This window comes from Lagenorhynchus albirostris, chromosome 2 (genome assembly GCF_949774975.1).
Source record: "Lagenorhynchus albirostris chromosome 2, mLagAlb1.1, whole genome shotgun sequence".
NCBI classification, from domain to species: domain Eukaryota; kingdom Metazoa; phylum Chordata; class Mammalia; order Artiodactyla; family Delphinidae; genus Lagenorhynchus; species Lagenorhynchus albirostris.
In genome coordinates, this window is record NC_083096.1 from 31586766 (window position 1) to 31606097 (window position 19332).

The following is a 19332-nucleotide window of genomic DNA, read 5'->3' on the forward strand; positions in this document are numbered from 1 at the left end:
GTCTTAGTAGAACTTCAAGATTAATTCCTTCAGGAAGAGGTAAAATTGTCATTAGATGCAGATGATATGATACTATATAGAGAAAACCCTAAAGACTCTACATGAAAACTACTACAACTGATAAACGAATTCAGCAAGGTAGCAGAATACAAGATTAACATACAGAAATTGGTTGCATTTCTTTATACCAACAATGAAATATCGGAAAGGGAATGTAAAAAAACAATGCCTTTTAAAATCACAACCCCAAAAATAAAATACTTAGGAATAAACCTCACCAAGAAAGCAAAAGACTTATACGCTGACAACTGTAAGACATTAATAAAGGAAAGTGAAGATGATTCAAAGAAATGGAAAGACATCTCATGTTCTTGGGTTGGAGGAATTAATATTGTTAAAATGCTCATACTACCCAAAGCAATCTACAGATTTAATGCGATCCCTATCAAATTACCCATGACATTTTTCACGCAATTAGAACAAATAATCCTAAAATTCATACAGAACCATAAAAGACCCACAATTGCCAAAGCAATCCTGAAGAAAAAGAACAACGTTGGAGGCATAGCCACCCCAGACTCAGACAGTACTCCAAAGTCACAGTAATCAAAACAGCGTGGTATTGGCACAAAAGCAGACATATGGATCAATGGAACAGAATACGGAGCCCAGAAATAAACTCACACACCTCAGTTAAAGAGACAGTCTCTTCCGCAAGTGGTGTTGGTAAAGTTGGACAGCCTTATATAAACCAGTGAAGTTAGAACACATCCTTTCACCATACACGAAAATAAACTCAAAATGTCTTAAAGACTTAAACATAAGACATGACACCATAAAACTTCTAGAAGAGAACACAGGCAAAATATTCTCTGACATAAATCATACCAATGTTTTCTTAGGTCAGTCTCCCAAGACAATAGAAATAAAAATGAAAATAAACAAAGGGGACCGAATCAAACTTACAAGCTTTTGCACAGCAAAGGAAACCATAAACAAAATGAAAAGACAACCTACAGAATGGGAGAAAATATTTGCAAATGATGCGACCAGCAAGGGCTTAATTTCCAAAATATACAAACAGCTCATACAACTTGATGACAATAAAAGCAAACAACCCAATCAAAAAAATAGGCAGAAGACTTAAGGAGACATTTCTCCAAAGAAGAAATACAGATGGCCAATAGGCACATGAAAAGATGCTCAACACTGCCAATTATTAAAGAAATGCAAATCAAAACTACCATGAGGTACCACCTCACACCAGTCAGAATGGCCATCATTAAAAAGTCTACAAATAACATATGCTGGAGAGGGTGTGCAGAAAAGGGAACCCTCCTACAACACTGTTGGTGGGAATGTAAGTTGGTGCAACCACTGTGGAAAACAGTATGGAGGTTCCTCAGAAAACTAAAAATAGACCTACCATATGATCCAGCAATCCCACTCCTGGGCATATATCCAGACCAAACTATAATTCAAAAAGACACATTCACCCTGATCTTCACAGCAGCAATATTCACAATAGCCAAGACATGGAAACAACCTAAATGTCCATCAACAGATGAATGGATAAAGACGATGTGGTACATATATACAATGAAATACTACTCAGCCATAAAAAAAGAATGAAATAATGCCATTTGCAGCAGCAACATGGATGCAGCTAGAGATTATCATACTAAGCAAAGTAAGTCAGAAAGAGAAAGCCAAATACCATGATACCACTTATATGTGGAATCTAAAATATGACACAAATGAACCTATCTATGAAACAGAAACAGAATCAGAGACATAGAGAATAGACTGGTGGCTGCCAAGGGGGAAGCAGGTGGGAGAGGGATGAACTGGGAGTTTGGGATTAGCAGATGCAAACTGGTATATATAGATTGGCTAAACAACAAGGTCCTACTATATAGCACAGGGAACTATATTCAATATCCTGTGATAAACCATAATGGAAAAGAATATGAAAAAGAATGTATATACATATGTATAACAGAGTCACTTTGCTGTACAGCAGTAATTAACACAACGCTGTAAATCAAGTATACTTCAATAAAAAATAAGTTAATTAAATTTTTAAAAAGATTAATTCCTTCAGAAGAACAAGTACTACACATTCACAAAAAAAGCACCCTTTGAAAGTTTAAATTTTTGAATTTCTTTGCCACTTCCTTAGTTTTGATCATCTTGGACAATATATTTTTAATATTGACTTTTAAAAAGAACTGTGTTTCAGTGTTTGCTATCCTTAGACAGAAAGAGATAAGTACAACTAAATACTTATTTTTCAAAAGTCTCAAAAGTATAAGGGAAATGAAAGTAATTATATCTTCAAATGATTTTGGGGTATGTTTCTAATTTCATACTTCTGATGCGATTAAAGACTAAAACTGTATTAAGACATTTGAGACATGCCGCATTGGTATTAAATGAATTTAATTTTGTGTAAAGTGGTAGAAATATTTTCTTCAGCGAACATACCTGCAAATATAAAATCACAACCATAAATCTACAAAAAAGCAAGCTATTGAATGAAATCTGATTGGTTATTTCCCTGCAGTATGGATCTGCTAATAATTTAATTTACTACTTGCTAACAGAAGCCAAAATTTAAATATACATATATATATATGTGTGTGTATATATATATCTCTTCAATTTTAAATCATTCATATATATGAACAAGTATACATACACATATATAACAATTGTTCATATATATATGGATAGATAGACAGACAGATAGATATACAATTTAAATTAAAGAAAGTACATCTGGTGGCCTATTTTTTCCCCCCGATTCCTAAAGAACACCATATTCTATTCTAGGCAGTGGAATGTCAATCCACCTTAAGGGTTGTTCAATGAGCATACCTGAGAAACCACTGGTTTAGCCAATGATGTACTTATTGAGGGAGGCCCTAGTGCCACTGTCAAGAGCTTATCCACAGGAGAGATAAGAAGGTACTTGTTTGGTTTGTGAAAAGAAGGAGTAGTGAGGAATGGCAGGTAGCTGCAGGCCGATGACACGTGATGTCCATATATATGTAGAACCAACACGCCCATAATTGCACCCATTTTCCATACCCAAATCCAAAGCCTTTATATCATTAATCCCAGGCAAAAATGGTAAGATTCATGTGTGTTACTATCCCACGGCTTCAAGACGCCTATAAACTAATATGAGTATGTCTTAGTTTTATCAGTGGAGGACAAACCAGGCTTCTATCACCAAGCCCCATTCCATAACAGGCAAACCAGTCCAAGACTTCTCTGAGTGCTGCAGGAGAGTCTATGGAAGGGGCGCTCACTCCACTGTGATGCCTAAAATGCCTTTGCACAGAGCAAACATTCAATACATGCTGAGTGAATGAATGAGTGAACTGGTGTCATAAAACAGGCTTATTTGAGGGAAATTCCATTCAACGGCTGGCATTCCTTCCTACCCATCTTAACTGTTAAGCTTGCCATCAGACAAAAATTTAATTATAAAACGTTAGAGTTGAGGAAATTTTAGAAACTTTCTACTCTCCAGAGGTATACAACTTTAATTTAGTGGTAAAAATCACTAGGAGTGATTTAGGAGTCTATCAGACCTGAGTCCAAATTCCACATCTACCATATTTTCGTGAGCAAATAACTACTTCTGAGGCTCTGTTCCATGTATGCATTATGGGATATCATAATAATACATACATTAATTGTATGACTATCAGGGGATGAAATGACACAACCCATTTGCCATGGTCGGCTAAGTAATTTGCACCAAGTAAGCACTCAAGACATTAGCCAATATTAATAGCGGAGAGATGAAAACAAAACTCTGGGACTGATGCCTACCTTAGTGGCCCCAGTGGTCATAATGACTTTCTTCCATTCAGCCTGCTCTCTTCTCACTAAGACTAAGGAAGAGAAGATGAACAAATTAGGAATAACAATTTGAAAATGGTTTTATACTCCCTGAATGAATGGAATTATAATAAAATGATTCATGAGTTCTGCAGAAATATGAGACTTTAGATCTTTACGTTAGTTCTCTACAAAACCAATTTATGGCCCTAAGATGTACCTTCCCACCCAGCCCCATCCTTACCAGGATCAAATATCATTGTAAATGGAAAAGTCAACAACACATAATCAACAAGCTAAGTTACAAGCCAGTGAAGTCTCGGAGGTTTGATAGAGAAAATTCAGATTTATCATTATATGTAAAAATAAGATGATATGAAGAACTCAATCTAAAAAATATTACCTGGAGATCTATAATCTCTACAATAGTGCTATAAAAAGTAAAGAGCTAGAAATCTATTTAGATGGTTTTCCTTATAAGAAGGCACTTTCTGTGTAACTTCTAATGTACTATTGATGAGAACAATTCAACAAAATTCAAATAAATACCTGCAGATGTCCTACAAGAAGAAAAGAACAGAGTTAGATGTGACAGGGGATAACTGGACTTCAGGATGAGTAAGACCCTATACTTGACCTCAATAAATTAACATGAAATACAGTGGATGAGTCATGTACAGAATGTCAGAATTCTAAAAGGCCAAGCTAAGTACCAAAAGGAACATGTGGGGACTCTTAAGAAGGAAATAAAATATTGGTTAGTTGATTACGAAAAGGCAGAAGGGAGTAGGTTCCCTTTGGCTGCTCTTTGAAGAGATCACTTCCTTTCCCCCCTAGTCCTGAGGCTAGGGTGGCATGGGCAATAGAGGAATGTGGGGACTGAGAATCATTTCTACTCTCACCAGAGTGGCTGGAAGCAGATTTTCTTACCAGGATGTCATGTAGTAGTATGCTAATATTTAAGGGTTCTTGAGGTCAGAGAGAAGGGTTTGAATACTCCGGCTCCATCTCTTGCTGTGGGTCAAGTTTCTTACCTTTCCAACACCTCGGCGTCTTTATCTGAAAATTGGGGATGATGATAATGTCTCCCACCTGAGTGTGAGAACTACATGATATAGTGCATACGCAGGGCTAAATTTGGCGCCTGGCAAACAGAAAGTGCTCAGTACGGCAGGCGAGTGTAGTGACAATAAAGGCAAAGATGACGGGGGTAGTGCCGGTGCTGCTTCTGCCCCCAGAACAGGCTCTGACTGGGAGAGAGTTAAAGCACCTTTGGGTTCATGGGGGTTTATATATAAGCAACGGTTGATCAATGTGAGCTGGTTGTCCAAATGATTATGTGCAATCTAAGAAAAAAATGGGCCTCGGATCTGCTCAGCTACTTAATAATATTAGCAGCGGTAGTAGTCAAAGAAGCTAAATTTTATTAAGTGTTTATATGCCAAACAACGTGCTGAACGTTTTAAAAGGATTTACTCACTTATTACAACGAGGCTATATGCTAGGTCCTGATAATGTTATTCATCTCTTTCAGATGTTGACTGAGCCTCAGACGGGTTACAAAAGCACCTAAGATCCTGTTGTCAGTACATGATGGAAATGAGTTCAAATCCAGCCTGTCTGACTTGTTCTTAATCACTAAGGTATGAAATTAAGCATGTTGCCCTTTGCCTGATTCTCCTCCTGAGGCCTGAATATTTCACTTAGCTGAGTGCAGAAGAGAGAAAATTCTCTCTCCTTGACCCAACTTGGCATCAATATCCAACTCCCCTTCTCAAAATGGGTTGCTTCAATGAGCAGCAATGAATGCCAGGTCGTGGACCAGTCACCTTGATGACTAAGAGTCAGACACTAGGGAAAGAAAATGCTCTGTGACAAACCTACCCTTGTACAGAAACAAGACAGAAATGGGGGGACAGGGCAGAAGATAATGGAATAAGGCATAGGAAAAATAGCACCTGGCATCGTGACAGTAATAATAATAATAGTAGTAGTAGTAGTAATAGTAATAATAATAGACTTTACTATGCTCTAGGCACTGTATTAAGTGCTTGGTGTAAGTGACTTCATTTTAACATTGAAAACAAGTCTATGGGGATGAAATATTATTAACATCATTTTATAGGCAGGAGTATTGAGGTTCAGGTAATCAGGTAAATTGCCCAAGCTCATATGGTTAGCAAGTGGAAAGCAGAGATTTGAACCAGCACCTACACTCCTAACCATTATGCTATACCCATTATGCTGAAGACATAAGAATTCCAATGGTCTTTCCCCATAACCCACTCCTGCACTCCAGACTTAAATAGTCCAAGATCAAGAGAGAGCAAGCTTGGAGTTGCCACTCTTCAGTAAGTGTCAATCATTTCAAAACAGTGTATTTGCTAACAAGATGCAGTTCCTGTGATAATCTTCTCAACCAGGTATCAAGAAACAGGAAGCAAAGATTCAAGTAACAGTATGTTCCTACTTACGAGGAAGGTGGGACAGCATAGTTGACACTGGGCTTAACTGTTCTGGAAAACGTGGTCCCAGTAGGCATACACGCTGGTACATTTTCCCCACCTACCAAATACAAAAGAAGTATTTCATTTCCATGTTGCTCTTCAAAGTTCCACCTCATTCGTGCCTGTCATTCATCCTCTGGCCTCTTCCTGTCTCCATTTCTGTACAGAAAGGTGCTGAGTCTCTGCTCTCGGATACGAAAAGGGTGTGTTAGGAGAGGGAGCCATGGTACCTCGATGTCTTTTTTTTTTTCATCTTAATTCTATTATGCCAACTCCACTGAACTTAATTAGAGTGAATACAGAATTACACAATTACCCTCTGTTCTATTCTTCAGATGTTATATTTTGATAAAATTTACGACATGCTGCTCTCCCCTTGAACACCAGATGAACACTAGAAATGGATGTGTGTTGACATAAAATCTGTTATAATTACAATTAAAGTACAGCTTACATAATGATAGTGTTATCATAAAATTATAGATGTGTAGAGACAACGTGGTCACGCATTTTTTAGTATAAGTACGTGCTTAGACCAATATCTGTTAGCGGAATGAAGATGGAAGAGAATTTTGGTTAAGCCACAAAGGCTGTTTAAGGACTTGCAGATAGCTAAGGGGAACTCAAAGACCAGTAAGATAATATTTCCCCTGCCATGTTTTCAATTGCAAAGTGAAGGGAAGATGTGAAAGTAAGTACCCCTATGGAAATTACAAGACAAGTACATTTTTTTCCTTGAATACCTGGGTAAATGCTTAAATTCTAATGTATATCACTGATGCAAATTTTCAACTGAGTTTGATAAATCATAAAATAATAATTATACATATATGTATATAAAACTGCATGTGGTTCCGTCAGTGATTCCGGCAGGATGGAACGTTCACGCGTTTAATGACTGAGCCATAAAACAACTGTGAGGCCCTCCATTTCTTGGAACGTCAGCCTGTGGAATTGCTACCACACCACTGCTCCTAGACCCCCTCCTACGATGAGACTCTGTGCCATTTTGCAAACACTCAGAAGGATGAAGCCTCAGAGCAGCTAAGACTGCTTTGGCGAAGGCGGAAGATGGCGGAAGAGTAAGACGCGGAGATCACCTTCCTCCCCACAGATACACCAGAAATACATCTACACGTGGAACAACTCCTACAGAACACCTACTGAAGGCTGGCAGAAGACCTCAGACCTCCCAAAAGACAACGAATCATCCCAAATTGAGGAGGTGGTCTCTGACAGCAAGATTTAGGATTTTTCCCCATTTACCTCTTTTAGTGAGGGTGTATGTGTATGCTTCTGTGTAAGATTTTGTCTGTATAGCTTTGCTTCCAACATTTGTCCTAAGGTTCTTTCCGTCCCTTTTTTTTTTTTTTTCTAAATAAGAAGTTTTTAATTCAATAACTTTATTATACTTTATTTTATTTTTACTGTATCTTCCTTTCTGTCTTTTTTCCTTCTTTCCCTCCTTCCTTCCTTCCTCCCTCCCTCCCTCCTTTCTTTCCTTCTTGCCTTCTTTCCTTCTTTGCTACTTTCTTTCTTTCTTCCTTCCTTCCTACCCTCCTTTCCTTCTTTCTTTCCTCATACTTCTACTAATTCCCTCTACTTTTTCTCCCTTTTATCCTGAGCCTGTGGATGAAAAGCTTTTGGTGCTCCAGCCAGGAAGCAGGGCTCTGCCTCTGAGGTAGGACAGCCAACTTCAGGACACTGATCAACAAGAGACCTCCCAGCTCCACATAATATCAAACGGCGAAAATCTCCCAGAGACCTCCATCTTAACACCAGCACCCAGCTTCACTCAACGACCAGCAAGCCACAGTGCTGGACAACCTATGCCAAACAACTAGCAAAACAGGAACACAACCCCACCCATTAGCAGAGAGGCTGCCTAAAATCATAATAAGGCCACAGACACCCCCAAACACACCACCAGACGTGAACCTGCCCACTAGAGAGACAAGATCCAGCCTCATCCACCACAACACAGGCACTAGCCCCCTCCACCAGGAAGCCTACACAACCCACTGAACCAACCTTAGCCACTGGAGACAGACATCAAAAACAGGAGGAACTACAAACCTGCAGCCTGCAAAAAGGAGACCCCAAACACAGTAAGATAAGCAAAATGAGAAGACAGAAAAACACACAGCAGATAAAGGAGCAAGATAAAAATGCACCAGACCTAACAAATGAAGAGGAAATAGGCAGTCTACCTGAAAGAGAATTCAGAATAATGATAGTAAGGTTGATCCGAAATCTTGGAGATAGAATGGACAATAGATTGGACAAAATGCAAAAATCAGTTAACAAGGACCTAGAAGAACTAAAGATGAAACAAGCAACGATGAACAACACAATAAATGAAATTAAAAGTACTCTAGATGGGATCAATAGCAGAATAACTGAGGCAGAAGAACGGATAAGTGACCTGGAAGATAAAATAGTGGAAATAACTACTGCAGAGCAGAATAAAGAAAAAAGAATGAAAAGAACTGAGGACAGTCTCAGAGACCTCTGGGACAACATTAAACGCACCAACATTCGAATTATAGGGGTTCCAGAAGAAGAAGAGAAAAAGAAAGGGACTGAGAAAATATTTGAAGAGATTATAGTTGAAAACTTCCCTAATATGGGAAAGGAAATAGTTAATCAAGTCCAGGAAGCACAGAGAGTCCCATACAAGATAAATACAAGGAGAAATACGCCAAGACACATATTAATCAAACTGTCAAAAATTAAATACAAAGAAAGCATATTAAAAGCAGCAAGGGAAAAACAACAAATAACACATAAGGGAATCCCCATAAGGTTAACAGCTGATCTCTCAGCAGAAACCCTACAAGCCAGAAGGGAGTGGCAGGACATACTGAAAGTGATGAAGGAGAAAAACATTGCAGCCAAGACTACTCTACCCAGCAAGGATCTCATTCAGATTTGATGGAGAAATTAAAACCTTTACAGACAAGCAAAAGCTGAGAGAGTTCAGCACCACCAAACCAGCTTTACAACAAATGCTAAAGGATCTTCTCTAGGCAAGAAACACAAGAGAAGGAAAAGACCTATAATAACGAACCCAAAACAATTTAGAAAATGGGAATAGGAACATACATATCGATAATTACCTTAAATGTAAATGGACTAAATGCTCCCACCAAAAGACACAGATTAGCTGAATGGATACAAAAACAAGACCCTTATATATGCTGTCTACAAGAGACCCACTTCAGACCTAGAGACACATACAGACTGAAAGTAAGGGGATGGAAAAAGATATTCCATGCAAATGGAAGCCAAAAGAAAGCTGGAGTAGCAATTCTCATATCAGACAAAATAGACTTTAAAATAAGGACTATTAAAAGAGACAAAGAAGGACACTACATAATGATCAAGGGATCGATCCAAGAAGAAGATATAACAATTGTAAATATTTATGCACCCAACATAGGAGCACCTCAATACATAAGGCAAATACTAACAGCCATAAAAGGGGAAATCGACAGTAACACATTCATAGTAGGGGACTTAAACACCCCACTTTCACCCATGGACAGATCATCCAAAATGAAAATAAATAAGGAAACACAAGCTTTAAATGATACATTAAACAAGATGGACTTAATTGATATTTATAGGACACTCCATCCAAAAACAACAGAATACACATTTTTCTCAAGTGCTCATGGAACATTCTCCAGGATAGATCATATCTTAGGTCACAAATCAAGCCTTGGTAAATTTAAGAAAATTGAAATTGTATCAAGTATCTTTTCTGACCACAACGCCATGAGACTAGATATCAATTACAGGAAAAGATCTGTAAAAAATACAAACACATGGAGGCTAAACAATACGCTACTTAATAATGAAGAGATCACTGAAGAAATCAAAGAGGAAATCAAAAAATACCTAGAAACAAATGACAATGGAGACACAACGACCCAAAACCTGTGGGATGCAGCAAAAGCAGTTCTAAGGGGGAAGTTTATAGCAATACAAGCCCACCTTAAGAAGCAGGAAACATCTCGAATAAACAACCTAACCTTGCACCTCAAGCAATTAGAGAAAGAAGAACAAAAAAACCCCAAAGCTAGCAGAAGGAAAGAAATCATGAAAATCAGATCAGAAATAAATGAAAAAGAAATGAAGGAAACAATAGCAAAGATCAATAAAACTAAAAGCTGGTTCTTTGAGAAGATAAACAAAATAGATAAACCACTAGCCAGACTCATCAAGAAAAAAAGGGAGAAGACTCAAATCAATAGAATTAGAAATGAAAAAGGAGAGGTAACAACTGACACTGCAGAGATAAAAGAGATCATGAGAGATTACTACAAGCAACTCTATGCCAATAAAATGGACAATCTGGAAGAAATGGACAAATTCTTAGAAATGCACAAGCTGCCAAGACTGAATCAGGAAGAAATAGAAAATATGAACAGACCAATCACAAGCACTGAAATTGAAACTGTGATTAAAAATCTTCCAACAAAGAAAAGCCCAGGACCAGATGGCTTCACAGGCGAATTCTATCAAACATTTAGAGAAGAGCTAACACCTATCCTTCTCAAACTCTTCCAAAATATAGCAGAGGGAGGAACACTCCCTAACTCCTTCTACGAGGCCACCATCACCTTGATACCAAAACCAGACAAGGATGTCACAAAGAAAGAAAACTACAGGCCAATATCACTGATGAACATAGATGCAAAAATCCTCAACAAAATACTAGCAAACAGAATCCAACAGCACATTAAAAGGATCATACACCATGATCAAGTGGGGTTTATTCCAGGAATGCAAGGATGCTTCAATATACGCAAATCTATCAATGTGATAAACCATATTAACAAATTGAAGGAGAAAAACCATATGATCATCTCAATAGATGCAGAGAAAGCTTTTGACAAAATTCAACACCCATTTATGATAAAAACCCTGCAGAAAGTAGGCATAGAGGGAACTTTCCTCAACATAATAAAGGCCATATATGACAAGCCCACAGCAAACATCATCCTCAATGGTGAAAAACTGAAAGCATTGCCACTAAGATCAGGAACAAGACAAGGTTGTCCACTCTCACCACCATTATTCAACATTGTTTTGGAAGTTTTAGCCACAGCAATCAGAGAAGAAAAGGAAATAAAAGGAATCCAAATTGGAAAAGAAGAAGTAAAGCTGTCACTGTTTGCAGATGACATGATCCTATACATAGAGAACCCTAAAGATGCTACCAGAAAACTAGTAGAGCTAATCAATGAATTTGGTAAAGTGGCAGGATACAAAATTAATGCACAGAAATCTCTGGCATTCCTATATACTAATGATGAAAAATCTGAAAGTGAAATCAAGAAAACACTCCCATTTACCATTGCAACAAAAAGAATAAAATATCTAGGAATAAACCTACCTAAGGAGACAAAAGACCTGTATGCAGAAAATTATAAGACACTGATGAAAGAAATTAAAGATGATATAAATAGATGGAGAGATATACCATGTTCTTGGATTGGAAGAATCAACATTGTGAAAATGACTCTACTACCCAAAGCAATCTATAGATTCAATGCAATCCCTATCAAACTACCACTGGCATTTTTCACAGAACTAGAACAAAAAATTTCACAATTTGTATGGAAACACAAAAGACCCCGAATAGCCAAAGCAATCTTGAGAACGAAAGAAGGAACTGGAGGAATCAGGCTCCCTGACTTCAGACTATACTACAAAGCTACAGTCATCAAGACGGTATGGTACTGGCACAAAAACAGAAAGATAGATCAATGGAACAGGATAGAAAGCCCAGAGATAAACCCATGCACATATGGACACCTTATCTTTGATAAAGGTGGCAGTAATGTACAATGGAGAAAGGACAGCCTCTTCAATAAGTGGTGCTGGGAAAACTGGACAGGTACATGTAAAAGTATGAGATTAGATCACTCCCTAACACCATACACAAAAATAAGCTCAAAATGGATTAAAGACCTAAATGTAAGGCCAGAAACTATCAAACTCTTAGAGGAAAACATAGGCAGAACACTCTATGACATAAATCAAAGCAAGATCCTTTCTGACCCACCTCCTAGAGTAATGGAAATAAAAACAAAAATAAACAAATGGGACCTAATGAAACTTCAAAGCTTTTGCACAGCAAAGGAAACCATAAACAAGACCAAAAGACAACCCTCAGAATGGGAGAAAATATTTGCAAATGAAGCAACCGACAAAGGATTAATCTCCAAAATTTACAAGCAGCTCATGCAGCTCAATAACAAGAAAACAAACAACCCAATCCAAAAATGGGCAGAAGACCTTAAATAGACATTTCTCCAAAGAAGATATACAGACTGCCAACAAACACATGAAAGAATGCTCAACATCATTAATCATTAGAGAAATGCAAATCAAAACTACAATGAGATATCATCTCACACCAGTCAGAATGGCCATCATCAAAAAATCTAGAAACAATAAATGCTGGAGAGGGTGTGGAGAAAAGGGAACACTCTTGCACTGCTGGTGGGAATGTGAATTGGTTCAGCCACTATGGAGAACAGTATGGAGGTTCCTTAAAAAACTACAAATAGAACTACCATATGACCCAGCAATCCCACTACTGGGCATATACCCTGAGAAAACCAAAATTCAAAAAGAGTCATGTACCAAAATGTTCATTGCAGCTCTATTTACAATAGCCCGGAGATGGAAACAACCTAAGTGCCCGTCATCGGATGAATGGATAAAGAAGATGTGGCACATATATACAATGGAATATTACACAGCCATAAAAAGAAATGAAATTGAGCTATTTGTAATGAGGTGGATAGACCTAGAGTCTGTCATACAGAGTGAAGTAAGTCAGAAAGAAAAAGACAAATACCGTATGCTAACACATATATATGGAATTTAAGAAAAAAATGTCATGAAGAACCTAGGGGTAAAGCAGGAATAAAGACGCAGACCTCTTAGAGAACGGACTTGAGGTTATGGGGAGGGGGAAGGGTGAGCTGTGACAGGGCGAGAGAGAGTCATGGGCATATACACACTAACAAACGTAGTAAGGTAGATAGCTAGTGGGAAGCAGCCGCATGGCACAGGGATATTGGCTCGGTGCTTTGTGACAGCCTGGAGGGGTGGGATGGGGAGGGTGGGAGGGAGGGAGACGCAACAGGGAAGACATATGGGAACATATGTTTATGTATGACTGATTCACTTTGTTATAAAGCAGAAACTAACACACCATTGTAAAGCAATTATACCCCAATAAAGATGTTAAAAAAAAAAAAAAAACTGCATGGAACTAGACAGTTCAGAATTACTTCTAATTAAAGAGGTACCCTATGACAACTAACTTAAACCTTACAAAATATGGTTCCAAGTACCCTATCAGAGTGAAAAGTAGGAGACTGAAAGGTTTACTGTAAATGTTTGTAGTCATGGTGTCTTAACTAAAACTACTGTGTCACAAATACTATTAAAATAATTGTGACATTTTATTCACTTTTACTGCAAACAACAAAACAAACTATAGGTATTTTTTCATTTCAGGTAATTATTTTAGCTAACAGTTATTAAATGTTTTGAGAAGACAGAGTGCTAATTGCATTACTTCATTTTATCTTTAATATAGCGCTTCCATGTAATTATTCTTAATATCTCCATTGTATTAAAGTGTATCTCTAGTTTAGACCTTTCTTCAGAACTGCAGACTTGTGTATCCAACTGTGTACTCAGCATCTCTACTTGGACGTCACGAAAACATCTCAAATCTTATACCTCCAAAACTGGTCTTTAATCCCCCAAACATGCTCTACCCCAAACTTTTTCCATCTTAGGTGACAGTAACCACACCTTTCCAGTTCCCCAGGCCCTAAATCTCGAATTCACCCTTGACCCCCTCTTCCTTTCCATTCTTGCATTCAATCTACCACGAAATGCTGTCACAACCTTCCCAATGTGCCACTTCTGAGAATTACCAGCCGCTAGCAGCCTGGTGCAGGCCACCAACATAGACCTCGAGGATCCTGTAGCCACCTCCCGAGATTCTCCCTGACTCCACTCTCTCCCCACATCCTCAAGGCCACAGATAGCGTTACGCTTTTCAAACAAGAGACAGTTCATGCCACACCTTGGCTAAAATCCTGCCCCTGGCTGCCTACATTTAGAGTAAAAGACACAATGCATGTGATGGCCTCCCAGGACCTACCCAATCCATCCCATCACATATCCGACCTCCAGCCCTCCTGCTGTCTCTTCCTCCCCACTGGCTAAGTCAGCCAGGGTGGCCTCCTTGATATTCCTCCAAGCTGCCCGGCATATTTCTGCCTTAGAGTTTTGGGACTGGTTATTCTTGCTCCCAGGGAGTGGTCTCCCCATCATACATTCTGACAACTCCCTCACTTCAAGTCTTTGCTCAAATGTCAACTTATAAAATCCACCCTGACTACCCTATTTAAAATCAGAACCTACCTGTACACTCCTCCAGCACTCCCAACCCAAGCCTCTTCAGGGAGCTTCACATCCTTTTCCTTATCCCGTAGCACCCATCAACTTGTGACAAAGCATAGAATTTATTTATAACATCCGTTTCCACACGAGAGTGTAAGGAGGGAGAAAGCATGCAAGAAGGAGCACGCAGGCAAAGGCTCTTGTCTAATTTATTCATTGATACGTCCAAGCATAGAGAACAGGAAGATGCTTGATAAACAGTCCTGAAAAAGATACAGATGAGGAAACTAGTAGTAAAGCTCAGAAAGTTTAAGCAACTTCTTCAAGGTTCTAGAGCTAGAAGAGGGTCACAGTAGAATTCACACTTGGGGATGTCTAACTTCAAATCTCTTAGCCGCTCTGCTATCTTTTTTTTTTTTTTTTCTTTGCGGTACGCAGGCCTCTCACTGTTGCGGCCTCTCCCGTTGCAGAGCACAGGCTCCGGACGCGCAGGCTCAGCAGCCATGGCTCACAGGCCCAGCCGCTCCGCAGCATGTGGGATCTTCCCAGATCAGCTCACAAACTCTCAACCACTGCGCCACCAGGGAAGCCCCTCTCTGCTATCTTAAGTCCATGCAATTCAGGATTTGTTTTCATCAGTGCCATGGAAATTCTCACTCCACTGAATAGGACCACTAAAGTGTTCTCTGTCTAGATTTATATACATATTTTCCATTTAAACAAAGGAAACAGAAGAGGGGAATTCATCATGTGTTATTGCGGTAGTTTTACAGCAATTTTAGCAATAATGACATTTAAGTAATAGTGATATTTAATGATAGCATAATAATAATAAAATAATAGCTCTTAAATGTATTGAAGACGAATCGCATGCTAAACTCGGTGCTAAAATATTTCCATGTATATTTTGTGCAAAATCCTTATGAATATTCTATCAGATGAGCTTTATGTGTAACTCCACCAGGCATACTTCTCTTATTCTGCTTTCAAAGATAAGGAAATTGATGAGAAGTGTGGTAACCGTTTGATCAAGATGAGACTGGTAATAAGTTGTGAGTATGAATTTAAATTCAGATCTAACTCCAGAATTTGATTCTCAATCCATACATGAAAATTCTGATAATTCCTTTGATAAGGGTATGTTCTCTCCTGGAAAACATCCCCCATTATGTCTGCCTGTGCTCATACCTTCAGAACACAGTCAAGTTTGAAACATGATAAAAATGTTTAAATAGTGTGCTTTAATAAATGGAAATATCTTCATCTAAACAATAACACAAAAAGGCAGGCTGAGCCCTTTGAAGTGGCTTCGTTGCTATCCTCCATCCAGAACAAGAGAAGGAATCAACAGCTGCAGAGTAAAGAAAGCATGAAACCCAGAGATGGAGGATTCTGTAAATGACCAATTACAAGACTATTAAGCCACACTTTCATAGCAAGAGGCAAAATGTTCCATTAAACTGAAAATTCTTCTACCCCTCACTCCAAGGCCCACACAAACATTAATGTTGCATTTATTAGGATGTATTTCCTGTGCTCTATCAACGTGACTTTCAGCAACTGTATTAATACAGTCCTTTCGCTTTGCACATATATCTGAATGATGGATTCCATTACTGGAGTTTTGTAGAAAGAGTGGAGTGACTGAAGTAAAGTTTGGGAAGAGCCATCATAATCCATAATGATGGGCACTGAATCAGGACAAGAAGAAACCTCTCTTCTCATTTATTTGAATGAAAATTCTACTATATATTTATTGCCTCTGTACAGGGCCATCTGTTGAATAATGGAAAACAAGCATCTTTCATTTGCAGGTAGGATTTGTGTGCTCAAGTTTCGATGGGTCTGCAGAATTAATCTTGTTTTAGAAATGAAATAAAATGTAATTTCTTACTGTAAGTAGATGTGGTTAAGCAACTGGCAACTTTGATGTCTTTAAATCACTGCAGTTTCAGGGTAGGCAAATCTATAATTATTTCAAGCACTTCTTTATTGGTGCAACAACTGAGCAGTGTACATAGTGGTCAACAACCTGGGCATTGTCAGACGACTCAAGTTTGAATCTAGACTTTGCCACTCACCAGCTATGTGACTTTCAGCTATGAGAAGCACTTTCTTCAGCTTTACAGTGTGGATTATTATATGCCCTTTGCAGAACTACTGTAAGAACTAAATGTATATGGGCACAGTGGCTCATAGTAAGGGCTCAAATTAGTACTGTGGTCACTACTAGTAGTATTGAAAAGAAATTAGAACTTCGATTCTCATAAAGTGGGATATGTGTCCCTTTATCATTGTAATTTCATATCATTTTACTTTTGACCTTATAATTTAATAGCTTGATCCAAGAAACATTTAGCAGTAAATATAATTGAAAGAAGGTTACCTGTCAAGCATGAAATACTGTAGCATCAAGTGTGCTGGCACAATACTCTTCTCAGATAATTAACCTGTAAAAATATGTTATTGTCTTCTTTTTAATTAAGCACATTGAACATATATATTTACTGTGCCAATTGGCGAAAGGTCCATTAATTAATCAGTCTAACTATATGTTGCATAAACGTCTTCTAAACATAATCGTATATGTATTTTATTTGTTGGGAAAATGTGTTTGAGATTGTTCTTTTCTGCCTATTTAAAGTAAAAGAGGGTGAGAAGTAGAGTTAGGCTTAATGTACTTTGTACTCCATTATGCCATGAAAATGCTTCTGTGCCCTGGAGACAACAACAAAAGATTTGCTTTAATGACAAGAATCAAGTATGTTCTAAAGCTTCCAGGTAGGAGGCGTAGAGGTTGCAGTTTATATCAGAAGTATTTGCTCTCTCTCTCAACTGCGTCTAGATGGGAAAGATGTGGTCACAAATGCTTCAAGGTGATATAGTAAATGTTGGAAAGAGGGGGGGGTAGAAGGCAGATTTTTGAATATCTCAGACCTGAGCTAGAAGGATTTTATTTAAAGAAAATAGCGGATATGATTTTTCACTTAAGGAATGCCAGTCAGCAAACCTGACATTAATGTAGGAAATTAGCTCTTTTAGCTATGATGCTTTCAAATGCACATTACTGAAAACAAATTCAAAATAGTCAAAGGAAATTTAAAAACAAAAACCAAACAACAACAACAACCTCAACAAACAAGTACTAGAAATTCAGGGATGCAGCCATATTCAGATACAGTTGGATCTGGAAGTTCCAGAGTATCAGCAGGGTTCCAGCTCTCTCTCCATGGCTCAGCCCTGCTTACCTCTGCAAGACTTTATTTTACAGAAAGTCTCTTCTTGTGCTGGATGGTCACTGGGAGTCCCAGAGTCATATCTCCCCAGCTTAGAAATTCCAGAGAGAAAAGACAATTCTTCCATTTCTCTCTGAGACAAAAGTCCTGGGGAGGAGTCTGATAGACTTAGCCGAGGTCAGATGCCTACCCATGAGCCAATCACCTGCTTTACTGGAGTTCAGTCCCTGGGCGACTCATCCCCGGGGCCGTGAGGAGGCAGGATGGCATTATCTGGCAGTTCTCCAAGAAAAGCCTGCTGTTTTCGTAAGATGAAAGGGGAGAGGACATGGATAATGAAACCTGTATCTGCTTCTGTAAAATCCACAGAATCTTACTCCCTGCCCTGTGTCGATGACCATGCAGTAAGCTGACCCAGGAGGTCATTTTTCCCACAACAGTCTTTATATATATGACTAAGGAACACACTGGTAAAAGAATATGGGAGAAAGTCTGAGTATGACAAGTCAGCTAGACTGATATTAACTAAAAAAGCTGTGTGAAAATATCCTTAAAAAGTTGCCCCCAACTCACTCAAAGTCCAAAGTTGGAGCTGGAAATACAATGTCATGGAGTTTGGATAAGAACAGGTTTTCTCCAAGCTGAACTATGACACAGAGATTAGAGACTTCTAGAAACTTTACTTTTTCAAAGAAAAAACATCACATGAGAAAAATGAGGCCTAGAAAAATTACATGACTTAAGCTAACTAATGGCAGGACTGAGACTAGAGTATACTTTGTGTAATTGGCTATGGTCTTTTTTTTGTTTGTTTTTTTTGTTATCACTTCAGAACGAGACAAACTTAAAGAAAGGAAACACAACCAAAACTCAGTGGTTGGAAAAGAGATGGATGTGAACGCCCACTTGTTTCTTACGTATAAAGTTACCCCTCGCAGTGTTTTGGAGGAGAAAACGCTGGCTCTTCCCAACGTTGGTTACATACACAAAGATTCCAAAGACAAGACAAGTGCTTTGCAAACAAAGTAACTAGAACCAGCTCAGGCTTCCCCGCGCCGGGTCCTACGTTCCACGGTCAGAACCACCAACTGTATCCCCCCGGGCAACAAGGTGATTCAGAAAAGCTGGCGCCTTCAGAGAAGGGAGAAAACTTAGCCGGGAAGAGAGTCAGGAGGAAACTTGCTCAGCTTCTTGCTGGGGTCTGAAACGATCCCTATAGAGTCCTTAAACCCCTCAGGTTTCCCCAATCAAGCACCCTCGCCTCCAACCTGGGCCACCCCAGATCTGAC

At 38.7% G+C, this 19332-nt stretch overlaps 1 long non-coding RNA gene across 1 annotated transcript; it reads right to left on the reverse strand.

The window, feature by feature from the left end:
* Positions 1–15972: 15972 nt before the first annotated feature.
* On the reverse strand, positions 15973–18156 carry LOC132508599 (uncharacterized). Its single transcript, XR_009536693.1, has 3 exons — positions 18056–18156; positions 17194–17257; positions 15973–16158 (listed from the first exon to the last, which is right to left on the reverse strand). It is a non-coding gene; the product is annotated as an uncharacterized LOC132508599 (long non-coding RNA).
* Between the last annotated feature and the right edge of the window lie 1176 nt (positions 18157–19332).